This window comes from Callospermophilus lateralis, unplaced genomic scaffold (assembly GCF_048772815.1).
Source record: "Callospermophilus lateralis isolate mCalLat2 unplaced genomic scaffold, mCalLat2.hap1 Scaffold_94, whole genome shotgun sequence".
In the NCBI taxonomy this organism is placed as follows: Eukaryota; Metazoa; Chordata; class Mammalia; order Rodentia; family Sciuridae; genus Callospermophilus; species Callospermophilus lateralis.
In genome coordinates this window covers 4,703,550-4,725,413 of record NW_027517559.1, presented here as the reverse complement: position 1 = coordinate 4,725,413, position 21,864 = coordinate 4,703,550, and the positions used below count along the sequence as shown (strand labels likewise).

At 34.0% G+C, this 21,864-nt stretch overlaps 1 pseudogene; it reads right to left on the bottom strand.

Moving 5' to 3' along the window:
* Positions 1–21,864, bottom strand: part of LOC143641288 (EGF-like repeat and discoidin I-like domain-containing protein 3) — a 282,744-nt pseudogene that overhangs the window by 107,013 nt on the left and 153,867 nt on the right.

Sequence of the window (21,864 nt, the reverse complement as noted above, 5' to 3'; positions counted from 1 at the left end):
TTCAAGGCATCTGAATTGTAGAATAGCTTTTGCATATTTAAAAATTAATATCAAATAGTAATTTTTTGAAGTTATGAACACTGAAGAGTTTTTGTCCTCTGTTATAGCATAAGACTGTAACCACAGAGACCAAGAAAAATTTTATAGACTACTTTTGAATTTAAGGTAGAACATACCTCTGGAAAAGCATGTTTCTTGCCAACCTAAAAGGGGCAGTTAACCAAAAGTTGCACCTTTGGAGAAAAAGAGTTTAATCATCACTTAGGAGCTTTCAGGAAGTAACTTCAACAGAGTGACCAATACCTGTGGCAAGTGACAAGGTTGTGCTCAGATCTCCCTTGGAGAGAACCAGACTGCCAGCAATGTGGTTAGTTGACAGCAGCCAGGTACTGAATGGCAGGATCTGCTACAGTAGCATTCATTCCAGGTCACACTCCTTAGCTGAGCACCATGGGGCGTGTCAAGCTGGGCCAGTCCCACTAACCTAAGACCTTTCAAGTGCACGTTTTGTACTCTGGAGTGCTCCACTAGTGAATCTGAGGTTTTCTTTGAACCCTGGGTGTCTGAGGGTTTTTCTACGCAATGCTCTTTCTTTCCTTTTTCTTTCTTCAGAAATGTCAGGGAATGTCACCATCTGAGTACTCTACCCTTTGTCCATTATAGACTTTCTCCCTGAGAATTTTTTTCTACTTATTCTGTATTATAGTCTGCTTTCTGGAGAATATTCTTTGATGACAGAATCCAGACTCGAGATTTTGAAGAAGGGTAGAGTCTAGTTGAGGAAAGAAAAATTCTCTCTGTGAGATAAAGAAAGACCAAACAACAAAAACAATGTTGTTTTTTTTTTCCTACTTTTTTTCTTTTCTTATTTTTTTTTAACCATGGAGACTAAAGCACATTTCAAAGTGAGAAAAAATATCATGTGTATGCATGAATGCATGAAGACAAATCCCAATATTATGTATGGTTGCAATGCATCAATAAAAATATATGGAAAAAAAGAGAAAATAAAGTTAAGGTGTACATATTAGCAAAGGAGAGTACATATACGAATGTACTGGTGAATTTTACCTTTATGTATATCTAGAAAGCATCAATTTCAAAACAACAAATAAATAGAAGAAGACCAGAAGAATAGAAGAAGAACAGGGATGAGAAGGAGGGAAAGGAAGTATTGGACGCTGAAACAGAGCAAATTATATGGAATCGTGAATGTATGATATGTCAAAATGAACTCCGCTACTATGTATAACTATAATGTACTAATAAAACAAAAAAAAAGCAAAGTAAGATTAATAAAAAACTAAGTGTCTATGAATAAAAAGTGGATTCCAGAGTCCTGAAGGAAGATGCACTGAGAAAAGGAGCTAATGCTTTCAATTGAGACAGGAAGGAAGGCACAGGTTTGGACACAAGAGGCCCCAACAGGGAGGACTAGTCAAGGAGTGCAAAAGTGAATGGCTACTTTAATATGGGTCTTTCGAGAGCCAGCCATGGGCTATGTATGTGAGCTATGCTCATTTGAGTGTATGAGGGAACTGGACTGATGTTGCTGCTCTGACTGGACTATGTGATATATGTGTCCTTTTCACTAGCTCTGCCTATAATCCCCACACAGCACCTGAGATGGGTGTGACTTTTCAAGATGACAGTCAAATTGCTGACAAGAAGACATCACCAAGCAAGACTCTACCCTCCAAAACCTGACCCTTGGCCCTATTAGAATAAAATGTTCTATTGAACAGCTCTCCCCAAATAAAACTGGGATTTGGGATATGCTTGCTCTCTCTTTTGCCTGCCTCTCTGGCCTCCCTTGTGAGAGCTGAGGTAGAGGAGCCATCTCTGAACCCCAAAATAGTTACTTTCTGTTTCTGTGTGGTTATTTAGTAGCCAGCCCAATTCACCTGGAGCGACCCTGACTGATTTATTCACATGTCATGACATGGGTCAAAGTCCTTTTTGGAACTATGGAGAGGTAATGAAATTTATTATCATCATTTTGCAATAGGACTTCAACAACAGGTAGCAAGTCCTTAGTCCTTAGCAATGTCACTCATTGCCCTGCCATTGGAGCAAAAATTCATGATTGTATTCCTTCGACCAGCAGCTTTATATCTGAAAGTATCTTTGATGATCCATTCCTTTCAGTTTTAACTTGTGTGAAGTTCAATGACTCTAGAGTCTAATAAAGGTACAGTTAGACTAGGAAACAGCATGGCTGGATTGTAAAAAAATAAGTAGAAATCATGGGAGCTGTCATTCCCCACCCCCAGCTGTCCCATTTTAATTACAAAGAATGACCAAGTCTAGAGACTTAGCAAAAAGACTAAAATTAATAAGTTATATTAGAAATTTTGGTGAAGTATATTTTAGCTGCTTGCTAACAAAAAAGAATTTATGTGAGATGATAGTTATGTTAATATACTTTATTATGATAAAACATTTTATTATCTCTATGTACCATAACATCATGTTGTAAACCTTAACTATACATAATAAAATTTATTTTTGAAAAATCAATATATTTATTTAAGTAGGCAGTTTTATGCCATTCAGTACATATCACAAATAAATTATCTAACCTCTGCCCTTAAAGTGATGTATTGCCAATATTGGAGACAGAGAAGAAAGTGCAAGACCAATGACTAGCTTGAGAGGAATTTGAATCATTTTCTTCCATTGCTAAAATGTATAAATTGTGCTAAAAACCCAGATCTATTATTTCTCAGTTTTCACTTTTGTCCTCACTAATTAATTACTATATGGTAGTGTCTTACAATTTCCAAATTCTTTCTATATAAATGTTCTCAAATATTCCTCAAAGCAATTTGGCAAAGTAGTCACTATCATTTTCTTTTGTGGTTATAAAAAAAAAAAACAACTGAAGATCAGAAAGATTAGATATTTCTCAAATCCACATCTCCTACACACCTTTAGGCCTTGAACAAAGAATATATGATTTCAGAAAGGGATGATGAAATAAATTGGGTGTTAGAGGTTTTACTCATTGATTCATTTCAATATCAGTTAAAAAAGACTTAGATATTTTTAACTGATAACCATACAGATAATAATTGTTAGAGAAAGGTAGAAATAGATTCAAATAAATAAATACTTTTAAACTAATAAGGAACTTTTAAAATTACCTTATGCAATCTCTCAATTTTACAGTTGAGAAAGCAAAACCTAATAGGAATATATCTAGAAAACACTTAAGATGAAGAAAATTGAGTTTAACAAATTATATCTAGAAGGAAAAAATAGTTATTAAAACCAAAATTAATGAAGCTATTCCTGTCCTCTCAAGAGAGTGCTGTGATTTACATCAGAGAGAAAATATTTTTCCATGCTCCCTTAAACTTTCAGAGTTCTATTAGTGATGACTAAAAAATACTGAATAAAGGTACTTCTACCAGTTCTTGGGTGAGTTAGAACATAGATTTCCAGGAAAGTGGTCAGTGGAAGTCACTCTAAGGAACACAGGGTGAATCCAAGCCTGGAAGAGATGGCTACCTTATGCATACCTACATCTTAGCAAAATAGACTCATGAGACAGCAAACACAGGGAGATGAGCTACATGAACCTGTGTAACAAAGGGAAGAACTGAGGAAGGGATTGGGAAGACCCAGGAGAGGAGATCTTCAAAGGAAAGCTGAAAGTAAAGTAAGTCTTCAAGGAGAGAGGTGGGTCAAGCAATAGACTGGGATGCTGTAATATTTTGGAAAAAGTGGCTGGTAACAAACGTAATGTCTCAAATTCCAGTTTAAGTTGTTTTCACTGATGCTATGTGAAAAGTCTTTGCAGGAGAATCCAGCTCTACACAGACATTGGCTAACCATCCATGCCTGTGAGTTGTACCTAGGGAAAATAAAGGGAAGCGGCTGTGCTCTCCATCCATCTGGTCCTGCCAGGAGGGGAGAAATGCTCTCCATTCAGCTCATCCTGCCAGAAGTAGAGAAGTGCTGCTGCACACAAAGCCCCAGGGGTTCCAGTGGAGACAGGAATCTGAAGGTAGAGTTGACTGAGGTATGTTAAGTCCCAGGCACTCTGGGCGCTTCCTGAGGGCATAGGCGAAACTTGCCCAGCAATCCTGGTGTAGCCTCTCGCATTCCTAAAAGATGAGAGCTAGTGAGTTGGAACTCATTTCATTCACATCCCAGAGGACATCAGACCTCAGCTGACATATGGGTTTTAGAAAAGACTAAAATAGAGACTGCTGCTATTATTTTTCCCATCCCAAGGTATTCAGTGACTTTCATTTAAAGTAGGATGAAATAAAGCCAACAGTATAAAGATTTAATCTTTCTAGAGTCTTTACAAGCTAGCAACAGGAAGTATACATTTTTCTTTATATTACTTTCTAAGAATATATTCTTATTTTAGAGATTTAAAAAAAAGCAGGCTTGGAGAGGTTAAAGTAAATAACGTGTCTAACTATAAAAGCAACAATTTTAACACATTCTTCCTAGCTGCAAAGTCCACATCCTTTCCATCAAGCCAGGTTGACAATCTATATACTAATATGTTAGCTATGACAAATGTAAACAGAATTAGCATGAATTCACCAAGCACATTCCTATAAATAGTATAGCACTGCACAGCCTCCCCACATGAGAACATCTCAGAGTATTTTCAACAATTGTGTCACGAGGTATTACATATACAGGCTCTACTATGCTAACAATACTGTTTCATTTCAGCTATGTTCAAAATCAACTGTCAAACACAAAAATTTCCCCAGTATTGTTACTCAATAAATATATGTAAAACTGATAAAATGCTAAATGCCTTGTCTTCTTTTGGAGTGGTCATGACAGAGCTGAAGTGAATGGTTCCTTGTCACTTTTCCCCAGTATATCATAAATGTCACTTGGGAAGAGTCATGGTCAGCACACAGCAGGTGTTTGGTACATTTTTGAATTAACAAGTATATGACAATAATGAGTAATAACAACTATATCTATTGCTTAAACCCTATTTTAATTTTAGGTTTATAGGGGGTCAATAGCTTTAGGCTTTTCACTCAATAATTACTATGGATACTTCCTGTAAATTTTCTACATCTTTCAATCATTAAGTCCTTTAAAATTTAATTAGGTTCCAATGTTTTTGTCACTAATATGGTTTCATCTTCAAGAATGTTAAACAGAATTGTAAATAACAGACTGTTTGAATGTGTACTTTTACATAATGATTGCATGTATCTTAATTCTTAGGCAAATATACAATCAAGAACAACATAAATTTTCACAATCTCATTAACAGTGTTTTACTCTCCCAATTTAACAATTCTTATTAAATAAAGACATTCACTTTAAAAATGAGCAAAATGAAATAATGAGAAAATAAGTTATTACATAAATAAAACAATAAATGAAGTACCAGGAATCAACTCAAAAAATGTGTTTGATAGCCAAAAGTGTTTTGGGTTTTGTGTATGATTAAAATGCATATCAACAGTTTCTTTTTTCTCCAAGCAATAAAGGTATTTAATCATAAGAAAAATAGAGGCCTAGAAAACTTCTATTTTTCTTTGTTTTTTCCCCACAACATAATTCTCAGCTCTATTTTGATATTGAAAGTATCATATTAAAGTCCCACTCTGACAAATGATAATAATCATCTACAGTATAAATGATGCTACTACAATGAGGATAAGAAATAAACAGACCCTGACAGACATAGAAGGATTTTCCCACTAATTTTAGGCTAAGTACTATTTATTAATTAGGTACCTAATGTACTAGTAATATACGACAAATACTTTGAGTGGAATTAAAATTGTTGGCAAAGACTAAACTTGCAATCATAATATGTGTAGTTTTCCAGTTTATATGATTAATTTTTAAGGTGAATTTAGAAGCTTTCCTTCACTTGTGAATGTGGTACAGATGATATAAACAAAGTTCCTTGTTTGTATAGTGGTGTCTGGAAATGCATTCTAAAATCTCTCAATGCCCTCATATTAATAAGTTTTTAATAGGTTATGTTTTTAACTTTAGCAGTCAAAACTGCTAAAGGTATTCAATATCCTGAAGATATTCAATATCATTTCTGTAGCATGTCAGCACTAATATAAATATCTTACCTATAGCTTTGAAAACAATTTAACAGCAGAGCAAAGTTTGAAAACAAATTAATATTACTCAATCAGAGCAAATAAAAACAAAAAGAAGGCAGTCAAGGGTGATCTTACCTCCTTTCTACTTTGATAGTCTCTTAAAAGAAGTTTGCATCTTCTTGTATTATAAATGTGCAGAAGAAGTATACAGACTGGTGGATATCTTTATTTCTTATTAGTATTTATAAATTACAGATTATCTGATTAGACAACAAGGTTTGGTGATATCACTCTTAAAAAAAAGCATAAGTGGAGTTTCAAGAGGCTTTAGGGAATTTTAAAATCGATAGTGCTGTTAATAATTTTGTAGGTAATCTTTAAGTAGTTCCAAACGCAAATGGGGACAGCATATGATCAATATTAATGAACAACAGAATTCAACAGCATGTTTTCCAGGCATTTTTATGCAAGTTTATATAAGTATGTCAACAAGATTAATTGCTCACAAAAGCAATAGATCTATACAATTTACTACTTTTCTACATCTACCTCCTCACAATTCCAATAGTAAAGTTATTATGTGTAACATGATTAGATTCTCACACATTTGGAGATTGTGCTCCAAATCATGAATACTTTATGGTATATACCCCTATTATTAGGAAGTGAATCCTCTCCTGTGATAATGTGTATCACGATTGTGTTAATTATGCAAAGTACACCTTCCAATCATTGGCAGTTAGATATTAAAAATGAAGATACACTCACTTTAGATTATGCAGTAGAGAAATGCCAATAGGACAATTGCAAGAGCACAGTTTCCCTATTCTAGCAGAACAAATACATAAGAAGAATTATGACCCACGTCTACTCTAAATTCTGGTTTTGAAAGCACACTGAAATTCTCTCATAGCATTGCCTTTACATTTAATAATGTCTGAACACTTTGGCAGTTGCCAGTTTGAGCTATTGCCACTCTATTTTAAAACTAGTTGAAAAGAAGAAATTATTCTGGGCACATTCATATGACTGATGCTTTAAAAATTTTTTATACTATTTACTTCTTTTTCTCCTCTTTTCCTTCCCTCCTCCTTTATTCTGTTCTTCCACGATAAATGTAAATGTGCAAGATTCCGTCATTTGAGGAGAAAAATTGTCTATGGATATTTTATATTTAAAAAGAGAGATAAAATATTCTAATACAATATCTAAACATCACTTTCATAGAGGGATAATTAACTTTTTTCTTTAAACTATGAATACATTTAGAAAGATTATGAAAATTAACATCTGGATAATTATGAAAATTAACATCTGGGGCTAAACAGATTTTCTTTCATACCTATTTATAACTTTTTCCCTCAAGTATTAAGGCTGAGTATAACTAATTAGAACAAATTTAAAAAAGAATGAATGATGGGCTGTCTTTATAACTGTCTGTAGGAAGGCATGGAGGTGACAGAGTCTAGAAAGGTTACTTCAGAGCACTTGAATTCACTTTTCAGTATTGCTATGTCAAATTATCACAAATTTTGTAGCTTTAAACAACAGAAATTTTTTTTCTTCATAGGCATAGAAGCTAGAATTCTGAAGCCAAAGAGTTAACAGGGCCACACTCTCTCTGAATATTTTATAGGAAAAATGTCTTTCTTGTCTATTTCAGCTGCGGGCAGTTTCTGGCATTCCTGGGTGTGTAGCACCACAACGCCAATCTCTGACTGCCTTCATATGCTCTCTTTCCTGGATTTTCGGTGTCCTTTCCTTTTCTGATAAGGACACTGGTCACTGAATCTGGGGCCCTCTCTACTGCCAGTAGGATTACATTTAGATATCCTTCACAATTCACATCCACAAAGTCCTTGTGAACAGGTGAACTGTGCTCAGCTCAAATTCACATGTTGATGACTGAGCTTCAGTACCTCAGAATGGCACTCTCTTAGGAGACAGCACCTTGAAAGAAGTAATTGAGGTTAAATGAGGTCATACCAGAGCGCCCTAACCCAATCCAACTGGCAACCTTGTGGGAGCAGGAAATTTAGGCACACAAAGAAACCCAGTGATTCTGTCACACAGAAAATAGCCATGTGAGGACACAGACAGAAGGTGGCCATCTGCAAGCCAAGGAGAGAGACCTCAGAAGAAATCCAACCTGCCAACACTGAAGTTGCTTTCCTTTCAGAAAAGAAGTTAATTAAGGAAACCAGAGTCTTATTTTATAGCCAGAATTGGATGGTAATATGCTCATATTTATCAATGTTAACATCTTAGCTAAAATTAATTGCTCTTGGTTGTCACATAGCAGTGGCAGATAAGTTTGGTTGGTGGTGGAAATGAAGAGAGAAGTCTATGTTAGAGCCTGTGATTAGGAAGAATACAGAAATACTTATGTAGGTGGACAGAAGGAAGTATCAAAGAAGGAATAAAGATTCCTTGGAGTTGATCTTTATTCATTTGAAACTTTCATCTGAGCTAGGTTTGCTGATAGTAAGTCATCAACTTTTTGAAAGAGTCATGGTGTGTGTTAATTCTACAAACACAAGTAATAATGGTGGCACAGTTGTCAATACCTTCCCCCCCAGTGGATGAATATTGGTATGACTTTTAAAAAATGAGTTAACATATTAGAGCAAAAGAAGCTATTGATTTACACAGTGATGACTGTATCTTAGTATGACTCACTCCTCCATTCTCTTTCCTGTCCATTCATCTTGCACACTGCTTCCCAAACAAGCTTTCTATAATACTAAGGGCATCATGGAAATTCTCAGCTCAGAAAGCTTAATTTCCCCAATACTAATATATAGTCACATTACATATATGTGTGTATTTTCTTTTATCCTTTATAACATTATATCACTTGGGGCATATTATGGTTTACCATTAATATTTGTTGATTGTTTGATATTATCATTGCAGAGCAAATACAGTGATTACAAGACAAAAACAATGTCATCCCTTTCAAAGACTAAGAAATCTATATCTGATATAATGTGCTTAGGAATAGAAAAAATAGTATATAGAAATCTTGTATTATAAATTGATGAATGTTATGAAAATAAGCTTTATCATTATTAAATTTAGTAAATATAAGGTACAGATGCAATTCAAGGTGTTGGGTCAATGAGATAAACATTCCCAAAGTCTAAAACAGACATTTTTTTCAATGCATAGACTATCACAATAACCAATATTTTAAATGCTTTAATTAGTGCATTTGTCATATATAAAATTGGGTTTATTTTGACATACTCATACAGGCATGGAATATATTTGTCTTCTCCTCAGTCCCCAGGGATTTCTCTTTCACTCCTTCCTCCCCACTTCCCTTCCTCTATTCCACTGGTCTTTCTTCTACTTATTTATAGTTTAATTTAATTGGTGTTTCATAGATATAAAGGCAGAATTCACTGTAGTATATTTATTTATGTACATAGAATGATTTGGTCAATTTTATTCCACCATTCCTCCCTTTTTCCATCTCTCCTCCCTCTACATCTCCTTCTTCTGATTACTATTTCACTTTCATGGTGTCCTCCCATCCCCTTTCCCCTCTTATTTTGCTCTAGCAGTCACATATGAGAGAAAACACATGACCCTTGACTTTCTGAGTCTGAGTCTGGCTTATTTCACTTGGTTTAGTGTTTTCCAGTTCCATTCATTTACCAACAAATGCCACAATTTCATTCTTTCTGGCTGAATAAAATTTCATTGTATATATAAACCACATTCTCTTTATCCATTCATCTGTTCATGGGTAACTGGGCTGGTTCCACAATGTAGGTATTGTGAATTGTGCTGCTATACACATTGGTGTGCCTGTAAAGTTTCTGTACAATAAGGGGAAACAAGAGCATGGAGAGAGAGCCTACAGATGGGAGGATCTTTGTCAGCTACTCTTATGAAAGGGAATTAATATCTAAAATATGTAAAGAACTAAAAAACTTAACAACAAAAATTAAATAATCCAGTCAATAAATGGGTAAAATAACTAAGCAAACACTCTCAAAAGAAGAAATACAAATGGCCAACAAATATATGAAGAATGTTCAACATACCTAGAAATCAGGGGATTTGAAAATCAAAACTACACTGAGATTTCGTCTTACTTTATTTAGAGTGGCAATAATCAATAATACAAATAATAATAAGTGTTGGGGAGGATGTGAGCAAAAAATCACACTCACACTTTGTTAGTGATACTGCAAATTAGAATAATCACTTTGGAAAGCAATGTGAAGATTTTCAAAAGACTAGGAATAAAATGAATATCTGATCCTTCTATTCCACTCCATAGTATTTATGCTAAACAACTAAAATAAACATTTTTATATTATTTTGATGGCTACTATAATAATCATGTGAAAATATTTTCCATGTGAAAATTCCTATGAAAAATTCAGAAAACATAAATGAAATATAAGCTGATTGATATAAAAAAAAGAAAAAAGAGAAAAAAATTAAAAGAAAAATTAAAAAGATACTCCATAATTTTGAAGCAATCTAAGAAAATTCTTTTAAAAACTCTTCTTTAATCAGGGAACCAAACAAAGATATTTTCCATGTGCAAATAACTAGTTTAAAATGCATATAATTCAGAATTCACAAGCCATTCCCTGCAAAATACAGTTCAGTCTTGAGGATACACACCAGTGAAGGGGTGGAAAATGGTTAGATATCATCCAAATTTGCCTTTAGCTATCATAGTTTGGTTCATGTAAATGTAATAGGACATAGATAAAGACAGAATAGACACCACTGTTTTCTATATACATTTTATAAGAAAATATCTGAGCCTAAGTTTCAGCAACATCAGCCAATCTCACTCTATCACATGGTGTCTCTAAGCAACTACAAAATTTCCATGTTCTTCATCAATCTTTTTCTGACAGCTCTTCACCTTTTTCAGGTTCCTCCTCAACTTGCTGTCTATGCAGCATAATTAGCATCTCACTGTACACTGCTTTGTTCTTTCATTATTCTATAGGTCTCTTTTATTCCCTGACTGGATTATAAACTATTTGTGCACATGCATGCTGACTTCTTATATTTTTGTACCCCTATAGACTGTAAAATGCTAGGTATCTGGATATTACTTCATACATTTGTACTCATTGACATATAGTTTTGGAAATGTCAACATATAACCTAAAATACTAACCATAATCTATAACAAAAAACAAAGTTCAGAGATTAGAAACATTTTTTAACTGTACCCCTTTTAATTTGCATTAGTAAATTGTGACAACCCAATTTTAAGCCTATAGCCTAGCCAAACTTTCTTTGCCAAATGCTGTAGCAATCTATAATAGATTGTGACTAGTCTTCTAATATAAATAAAGGGGCACACTATTGCAACAAAACTAGAGCTCTTTCTCTTAAAATTGGCTAGGTGATTTTGATCTTGGAGACAGTGATAGGAGGTGAGGGGGGTTTCTATTTCTACTTTTGGAATCAGTCCTCCAGGACCACTATCTTAATCATGAGGCGGAGAGATCCCTGCTGGAGCTGTTTCAGCTATGCTTGGGTGGGAACTGCCCCCACACCAGACTTCACAGATGAGAACACTGGAAGCACAGCTGGACAGGCAAATTGCTGTTTGCATTCCCTCCTCAGTCTTTGCATGTGGCTTATTTGTGGCTGACTTCAGAAGGCATAAAACAAAGCAGGCATGGATTCTGGCCAGCTGGCCATCTGTTCCTTCACCCACTGTGATAATTTGGTCTTGTAGAATTTTGTTAAGTGAGCATTAAGTAATGACCATGTCAAACAGGGTACATACTGACTATTTCTTAATCACTGGATGAAAGCTTAGGGAATGTTTGCACAAACACAGAAAAGGTCACTAAAGCTTAGAGGGAAAAAAAAAAGCAGTGAAATAGATGCATAACAGCAACAATTAACTTCATCTACATTTTTACTTTCCACCATGTTGAATCCATGTCAAATAGAACCGGGTAAATGTGGTATGAGGAAGCTTTGTAAATATCATCAAAGTTCCTAATGATCCACTATGCATGTGGCAATGTGTACAAACTAAAGGAAGAATTTTAAAACCAAGAAAATATGGGAGGGACTTTATCATCCTGACTGAATTAAAGGCATTTATAGTCATTGACATCAAACGTTTCAAAATCATTCCCAAGAATAACAGCAAGTAGTCACTTATTGGCCAGAATACTTCCTGTGCTGGTGTTTTTTAAAAGATCATTTGCAGGATCTCACTCTGAGACAGCAGTTTTTTTCTCATATATAATTGAACTGCAAAACCATAAGCTTTTTAAATCCCCTGAATGGATACTTACTGATACATTCAATGACCTATATATTTGGGATTGTTTTCCTAACTGATCTTAAACAATATTAATCCAAAATTTCTGTTGGCTCATACTGCCTGGTATTGCAAAGTCTATACATTGGGATGAATCTGAGATGTTATCACCACTGTTTGCAAAAATTAACCAAATGCTTCACCTCGTTATGTTGCCTTGAACTTCTATGACATAAAGGAAATATCTTCTCCCAGAATTCTATTCAAGTAGTTCTCCAGTTCAGAATACCTTTCTTTACAACCTTACTTTGACTACTCTAAGTTTCATATCCTCCATCAATTCTTCCCTATCATTTATTCTTATTTTCTTCAATGCATTTCTATTACTTTCTGTTATATACTCCTTCCACTCATTCACTCATTTATTTACCAATATAATCATTTAATTCATATTTGGAGCTTGCTCCTATTGAGTTCTAGAAGTAGCTTGGTACCAAGGTTCAAAGCAGAGCAGTTGCATGTTCTAATATCAGGTAATTTTAGTCATATGGGAGGACTGAAACTAATCAATCATATTTAAAAAAAAAAAAAAAGAAGGAAGGAAATTGTCCAAATTACATTTTGTGCATGTGTGAATATGTAACAAATCCCATTAATAGGTGTAGTTACAATGTACCAATAAATACCTTTTAAAACTGAAATGTAATTATTCAAGGAGTCATAAAGGAAAGGCATATTATGTCCTAAGAAACTATTAATGGGAAATTTCCTGAAAACTTAACATAAACTAGAAGTTTAACACCAAGTAAGGCCAGGTAAGGGAAAGAATAAACGGAGAAACAGTGGAAAGTCAGGGATTAAATCGTGAAGGCCTTCAAAATCCATGTGTGTAAAAAAATCCTGTTTTGTGAACTGCATTCACATCTTTCAACAATAGAACAACAGACCTGGATTTCAAAACTTTACAGAAAATCTGTTTGTTCTATAGAGTACTCTTGAAAAGGATCAGCATAGATAAAAGCAGACCAGTTAAGATCACCCTGCTAGACCAGGTAAATTGTGACAGTCTGGTAGATACAGACCAAAATGGGGCAGATTTCAGAGAAAATGTTCAAGAATGACTACACCGTGTCTCGATTTCACATCCCAGTGATAAAAGCACCTATTGGTGATGTTTGCTGACACTGCCATACAGGAAGAGTTTCTAGGTTGGGAGGGATGATCATGAGTAATCTTTGCTGACATGTTATTCAAGAGGTAGTATCGAGTAGCAGAGGATAACATGGCCTGGAAACAAAAATGGTGGTGTTCCTGGGAATAGATGGTAGTTTATGGGCAGGGATATTGCTATCTGATGAAAGCTAAAAATAGCAGAGGGAAAAAAGCTGAGTGTGGCGGCACATGCCTGTAATCTCTGAGATTTGGCAATCTAAGGCTATAGGATCACAAGATCAAAGCCAGCCTCAGCAACTTTGTGAGGTCCTAAGCAACTTAGCAAGATCCTGTGTCAATCAATCAATTTTTAAAAAGGGCTGGGGATGTGGCTCAATAGTTTAATGCCCCTGGGTTCAAAACCCTATACCACACACACACACACACACACACACACACACACAAACACACATACACACAGAGAGAGAGAAAAGGACAGAGAATCCAAGACCATGCCTTAAGAAATGCTGTCATTTGATGGCCAGATAGACCATACAGTAAAAGCAGTGGCCAGAGAAGTGAAAACAATTAGTAGGAACAATGTATCACTGTGGCAGTTCAACTGTTCAAGATATTCATATCTCATCATTGAGAATAGATGCTCAGCATCTGTAGCTGTGGGATTTCTGTTTTATGCTTCTTTGTAAGCCACTTTGTTTTGTAAACCTCACAGCACACAACAAATATGTGCTGAATGAATGTGCTTATGACTCATAGACCAAGTACACTGGCAATGCCTATTAAGGAAATCTTCTCTGTAGGTGACATTATTTCATACCACAGGACATTCTGGTTGATCCCTTTGCTTACAAAGAATCACATTCCCATAAACAAAGAAACACCAAGTTGGAGAACTAGCCAATGCTTTCTGCTCCCAAAAGAAGTCTTATTTGGCCTATAGGAGGAAAAGCAAAAACATGGGAACAAAAAGAGAAATATCTGACCACAGGGAAAAAGACAGAGAGAACATGTGGAGTGACGATTCATGTTTTCAGATTTGCTGAAAGTGTTTCTGGCCATTTTTGTTTTGCTGAAATCTCTCTCTCTGGTGCTGCTGCTGCTCATTGTGGACTCTCCTTTACTAAGCTGGATGCCTTTTGTTTGATGGTATATCTAAGACTGGTTCCTGTGAGATCATTCTGACTATGGAGCTGACTATACTGATCTATCCTGAGGATAAGAAAACATCTAGAAAACTTTGCCTACAGGGTTAGACAAAGCATCGGGAAAAAAAAAAAAATTAGGAATGATAACTGCACACCAGCATACTTTATGCAGAGTACTTGTCTGTACGCTTCCCAGTAGGCATGAAAATGTAAGAATTAAATATTTGAAAAGTCTTGAAATTCACTTAAAATACATATAACAATTTATTATCATTGCAAACCAAATTAAAAATGTTCAACTATTAAACACAATTAACTTTCTAAACCCACAAAAGTATTAAGTGTATACAGCCAGATTTGTATTACTATAAAAATTTTATTTCTACTTTTCCAGTATTATGCATTTAAATTTGTAAATTCTATGTTACATTAATCACATGAATATAGATGGGCAAATTTTAGATGAAGCTATAGTAATTACTGTATTCCCCATAAAAGAAATCATTCCTGCTGACAATTTTTGTGGTGGATATTGTTAAAGATTGACTGTAGTTCATAAAATGGAAAGGCTTCTTTCATGAAAGTTATTAGACATTTAAGCTCTCCTCAGTTTGATCAAAATGATAAAGCAATTAAATAGGATACTTTAATATCACTATCTTTAGACTCTGACACTGTATTTAATACTACATAGAATATGCTCATTGAACCATTAAAAGAAGTGGCAATAATCCAGGTTTGACTGAAATTTAATATTTATAATGTTTTAACATTCTAAGTAAAATACACTGATTGAAATTATCAAGATGTCACCATCTCGGGATCAATAAGAAACTTGAATTCAGGGAAAAAGACCTCGTGTTATTTCTGCCCATTGTATTTTCTTATTTCCAATAAATTTATCTTTGGTAAAATTTTTTATAGTATAAATAAATATTACACAAAAGAGAAACCTTTAGTCAATAAACAAATATATCAAGTAATTAATTAGACATGTTATTACCAACAATCTATTAAATAGAGTAGGTCTGGACTATCACTCTTTATGACCAGGATAAAAAAAAAAGGTATAAGTTTTTTAGAGTATCCAATAATTTACTGCAAGTGGCAGCCTTTGTGTTTTTCACTTGGTCAATACTGAAGATTTTAGTGTGATTTTTTTTCCTGCAAAAAGGTTTTTTAAAAGTTATTGATAAGTCTAATTGTGGTAGGTCAAACAAAATAAGGAGATTTGTGATTATTTAGTGCTAAAATAATCAGCATAAATACATAGACAAATAATTTCCATGGATTCAACTAAACTGTGACCTCACATAGTTGTGTAAGACATGATGGTAGCTTTTATTGATATGTTGAATTCTAACAGAAGATTGGTAAGCAGCAAAAATATCTTTAAATAGAAATTTGAAAGATAATATACTTTTCAGAATTAAATATCTATATATGTGCTCTGAGGCTCACCCATGTATTATTATACTTGTTTTCAGGATGAAATAATTTTAACTATCTGTATATCATAAAACTTGAGGGCTCACATTCTTTTTGATCTATGCGCTTGAAGGAAACCAGAAAAATCTCAAGGTTAAATTTAGCTCTTCCCATAGGAGCTACCTCAGTTCACCTGAACTAAAATGTGCAATCTTTGATGTAGATACCTGTGTTTGCAAGGCCATTCATTTTCTTTTCTTTTCTTCTTTTTTTTTTTTTTTTTGGTTATGGGGGCAGGGTATGATGCTGGGGATTGATCCCACAGCCTCATGCATGCTAGGCAAATACTCTACCACTGAGCTAAATCTCCAATACAGGCCTCTCAATTTTCATTAAGTGGATGCCATTACTACCTCTGCCTATGCTGCCTTTCAGAGAATAAGGGAACATATGTGTTCATCTTGCACCCAACTCATTAGGAAATGCTTTGAACTTTGCCTTCCAAATACTGCAAGGCCAATAAGTCAGAAAATACATGAATGCCAACAATAAATAATTCATTAATATTGCATTGCAGATACAAATAGTTTGAGTACATGACCCTTGTTGCTGTGCAGAACATGCAAGAAAGACTTTGTATTCCAAAAACTACACTGGCTGCTCCCTCTAAGGAGCTGTTCTCTAATTCCTTCATCTCTATTGAGCCTTTGTTCAAAAACATCTTCTCAACAATGGTTATCATGAAGCAGACTACTTAAAATGACTAACCCTACCCCCAACCCAATATTTCTGTTTCTCCCTTACTGAACCTTGTTTACTTAGTAGTATTTATAAGCTTTTAACGTCAAATATAATTTACTTATCATGCTTTTGGGGTGGTGTTTATTTTCTGACTCCTCCAGATAGAATATAAGTTCCATGAAGACACGGGTTTTGTTTTGTTCACTGATGTTTTCAAAGTGCCTAGAAATGATGTATTTATCTCATCCTTTTATTTTTCTTAAAGTATTTTTTTTTCTTTAGATATTGATGGACTTTAATTTAATTCATTTATTTATAGGTGGTGCTGAGAATCTAACTCAGTGCCTCACTCATGCTAAGCAAGCACTCTACCACTGGGCCACAATCCCAGCCCTTGTCCATCCTTGACTGAATATGTCTCTGCAGGAAATAGAACCTTAAACTTGCTCAATATTAATCAAATGGTGAATTTAGCCCTGCGTTATGCCAAAATCATCTAGTCATGTACATTATATCATTTTGGCAAATACAGAAATGCTTTTACAGGATTCTGTTTTAGTATTTTCCCATGAAACCATAAAAATCAGGAAAAAAATACCCTGCTTTAATTTATTTACTTCAATTGAATTATATTAACTAGGTAACAAGGAGAGATATCTCTGAACTTAAGACCAAGAATATTCTTGTTTCTTATGAGCAACAGGTCTACTTTATTCTTATGGACAATTTGATCTTATAGCATGGGGTCATTAGTAACTTGTTAAGCATCTCCTGTGGTTAGTGACCAACATCAGAATATAGCCAATGGCCTCAAGAATCTTATATTCCAATAAATAGTAGTACAGACAAATAAATATGTAACCTAAATATAATAAAATTAGTGCTAAAACAGAGTAAATACAGAGAGTTATGATAGTGCCAACACTCCCTATATACTTGATAACCTATATCTTATACTTAGTGAATTAATATATTTTTCTAGATTAGAAAGCCTGTGACCAAAGCACAGATATAAAGGCTCTGAGAAGATGTTATCATTGTTCTAGAACTCACCCTCCTTTACCTACACTTTTTTATATTATTACCAAATTCTGATATTGGATAAAATCTCTGATTTATATAAGGCTAATCTGACAATCCAAGTTTTTTAATTAGCTCAATTCCATTAAGTTAGACTTAACATAAACCAATTCCAATGCTCACAAATTAAGGAATGACTAGATAATCTACAATATTACTCTGAAAGGGAATAGTATGGTGACAGTTACATTTAAAAAATTAATATATGCTAAAATCACATAGAATTCTATGTAATACAAAAGAAAGCACAGTATATGGTGTGATTAAACAAAATCATACCAAAATCGAGGATATATCATTGCAGTATCACCCAATGACAGGCATTAGAAAAAGTAAGCAGGTTTTGAAAACAGGATTAAGATGGAGAATTGCATTATAAAGAGTTTGATAAAAGAGAAGGTCAACATTGTCAAGGAAATCATTCCTAAAGTCCTTGTAATTGCTAGGTGATAGTCTACATCACCAATGTTCCAGCTCTCATGGACACAAGGAAGCATAGCATATCATCCCTTTTCGTCTCAGAAGTATGTATGTGAAATTCTTTGGCCAATCTCCACTGTGAGAAGAAATAATGTGTGCCACTTCCAATAGAAGTTTTAAGAGCTTACAAATGATTAACCATGTGTTTTCCCCACTGCTTTGGTAACTGTGGGAAGTTGAGTTGTATCTTTGTTAATCTGTCCCTAGGTGTTCACAGTGAACAGAAATCCTCTACTGACTCGTGCCAAAACTTTTGTGTTTTAAGCCTCTGGTATCTGGATATAGCTCACTCGTAGGGCACAACCAAGTTCATCCTGACTGATTAAGCATGAGAGGGGAATTGGGAGTCTGAGGAATCTCTTCTGTTGTATTTTTTAAACTATAAAAGTAAAGCAAAGTTTGTGTAGGCACAGAGGTTTAATACTATGTCAGTCGGGAGTACACAAAGGAGAGTGAACTTGACAGTATTGGAAACAAGAACCAAATGAATATAGAAGGTAAGGGTTGAAGAAGAGAGAGAATAAAAGGTGACTTGGGATTTTTATCCTGACATAGCTATTAGTTATGCCATGTACTGAGAAAAGAAATGTATAAAGGCAGAAGTTAAGAATATTCAGTTTTTGCATAGAGGCCATTAGACATATGTAGCTGTGACTGAAAATGGAAGTTTAAAATTTAAGAGAAGGGTCAGCAATATAGAAGGGAGAGAGGAGAAAGTAGATTCCTATATACTGTGAACTGACAATTCTTGTAGGTCTTCTACATATAGTATCCCTAACAATTTTATTTTTACCATCTTGCTGAAAGAGCTGAAAGTCTAAGATGTTTAGCTACCTAGATTTGGGAGTGCTATTCATAAAAGAGTTAATGAAACTTGAGATAAATTACACAAAGAGGAACAAGGAGACCATAAGACAATATCTAAGAAGCAGCAAAGTAAGTGGGAAACAAAGTGTAAGAGACATTCTTAATAGCAAAGGTACAGTACAATGCCACTTAAGCTAAGGAAAGAAAATGTAAGTAAGACATGGATTGTTGATCATGTTGAATGCTGCAAACAAAACCAACTACATTCATCATCTTTAAATTACTTGATTTTGAGGGCTGGGTTGTGGCTTAGTGGTAGAGTGCTCACCTAGCATGTGCGAGGCTCTGGGTTCGAATCTCAGCACCACATTAAAAAAAAATACTGGATTTTGCCTTTCAATGGTTAATTTGTGAGGCACAAAAGCTGAGAAGGACTCTTTTTATTGTATATTAATAGTTTGCACAATATTAATCTGGACAAATCTCAGATGTGTGGTTTATGAGCATTACACCTCATGTTTGCCTAAATTAAAATCTAGGGAATTAAACAGATACTACCACTAGGAATATATATATATATATATATATATATATATATATATATATATATATATATATATATATATATATATATATTATTTCTTTAGGTAAAAGACCTCTAGGAAAGATGACCCAACAGATGTTGAATGAACCCCTTAACAGGACTAAATAAAATAGGTAAATTAATTCCACAAATTGCTCTCAAAAGGAATTTGAATCTCAGTGCTGATTTTGGTATGCCAACAGCACATGTGTCTGGTGGGTCATAACACTTAATGAGATGTATGGGAACCTCTGAATTGGATGAAGTTTAAAGTGATGTTCAGGGAATCCTGAATTAGAATGCACTCTGTAATTTATTTGAAAAGTCATATAGGTGAATGGCTTTTATAAAATCTATAGCATAAGGGAAGTACTGTACTCTCAGGAGACAGTTAAGAACTTTAGGTCAAGGGCTCATCTCATTTTTAGACTTGTAATAAGACAATGCTCTTTACTTTAAAAAAATATCAACTTTTCTCCAAGGAAACAAAATTCCACTCTTCTTACATAAATTAAGAGAAAGTATTTACATTTTTTCTTTTACAAACTCTCTCAGAGGAAAGGCAGAATTTTAAGTAAGAAGGGTAAACATTTATAGATAATTTTTTAAAAATTGGTGATAAATGCTTTTGCCATTTGCTTAGAAACAATAATTCTTGAATACAATGTTTTCATCATTTAAAAATATAGCTTTGATTTGCTGTTTCAAAGAGTTCTCCACTTTGTTTTTTATTTTTGATATATTTATTCTAAAAAAGCCAAAGAAACCAGACTTCAAACAAAACCTCAATTTAGTGAAGAATATTTACAGAATTTTTTAAAATTTTGTAATACCAAAATTATGAAAATTATTTTAAATGTTTTACTAGAAAGTGATGGTTTACAAAAAAAAAAAAAAAAAAAAACTCCACATTTATAGAGTCCTGTTAGTCAAATTCACTTTCACATACACCACAGAATAAACTCCATTGCTTGTCATTTGAAACTAACAATATAGAACACAACCATTTTAAAATTAAAATACTTTAAACACTGTCTACTCTGATTATATGTTACTGAAATTCCTTTTTTTTCATCAAAATGTACATAAAAATAAAAGAGAATTCAGGCATCAATATAATATATTTTTTACAATCAAGTTCCATGTCTTTGATGTTCAGCCTCTTCTTCATATGTAATTAAAAAAATTCTTCCCTTTTCTTCAATTATATTTTTAAATTTTCCTGCATCCACTAAACCCCCAGACTTAGTCATTATCCACTTATTTTCTTTCTTATTCTACATATAACTTTTCCTTCTCTCTTCTGCTTGTGTTCCAATTAACTTGGAAATTCTGCAGGTCCTTTATGACTGTACATCAGCATCCTTCAAAGAGTCTTCTGCTCTTCTTTGAAGTAACATATTAGTGATCTCAAAATCGTTCTTAAAATTCTCTTTTCTATTATGCCCATTTATGAGCATAAATTAATTGGCCTGATACAAATTTTCAAAAAAATACATCAATTAAAAGTGAAGTGTTATTTTTGGGTGGCTTTTAAATGCAGTGTGTCCTATAAGCAGGCCTAATCATTAAAATAGTAACTATTGGGGCATGCATATATGTTTGTACTTATCTACATCACTTTTTTTTTTCAGAAACAATCTTAAGCAGTCCCCAAATGCTTCATGTTTAAGCTACAAATATTCCAATATTTGTAGCTTAAACATTTCAATAGCGATGGATGGTAATCTTATAAGGAGAAGAAAAACAATAAATTCATATATATTATTTTAAAAGAACCTCACAGGAGCAATTTACAATGTGTAATAGTTATAATATTTAAGATTGTATAAAGAAGCTGTGTCTACTGGAAGAACTTGACTGTTTAATGACAGGTGGTGAACAGTAAGGTTATTCTCAACTTCCATCAATCACTAGGTAGAGAAATTAGGAGTGTTGTAACACTCAGCAATAGAAATACATGCATTTATTAAGTATCCAGTTCACTGGTAAATAAAGTGGAAGAAATCCCATTAAAATGTTTTCTTGACATATTTTTCACAGCAATCCATTGGTATTTTCTCCTCTATCCCTCCAGTTACTCTACATGATGATTTC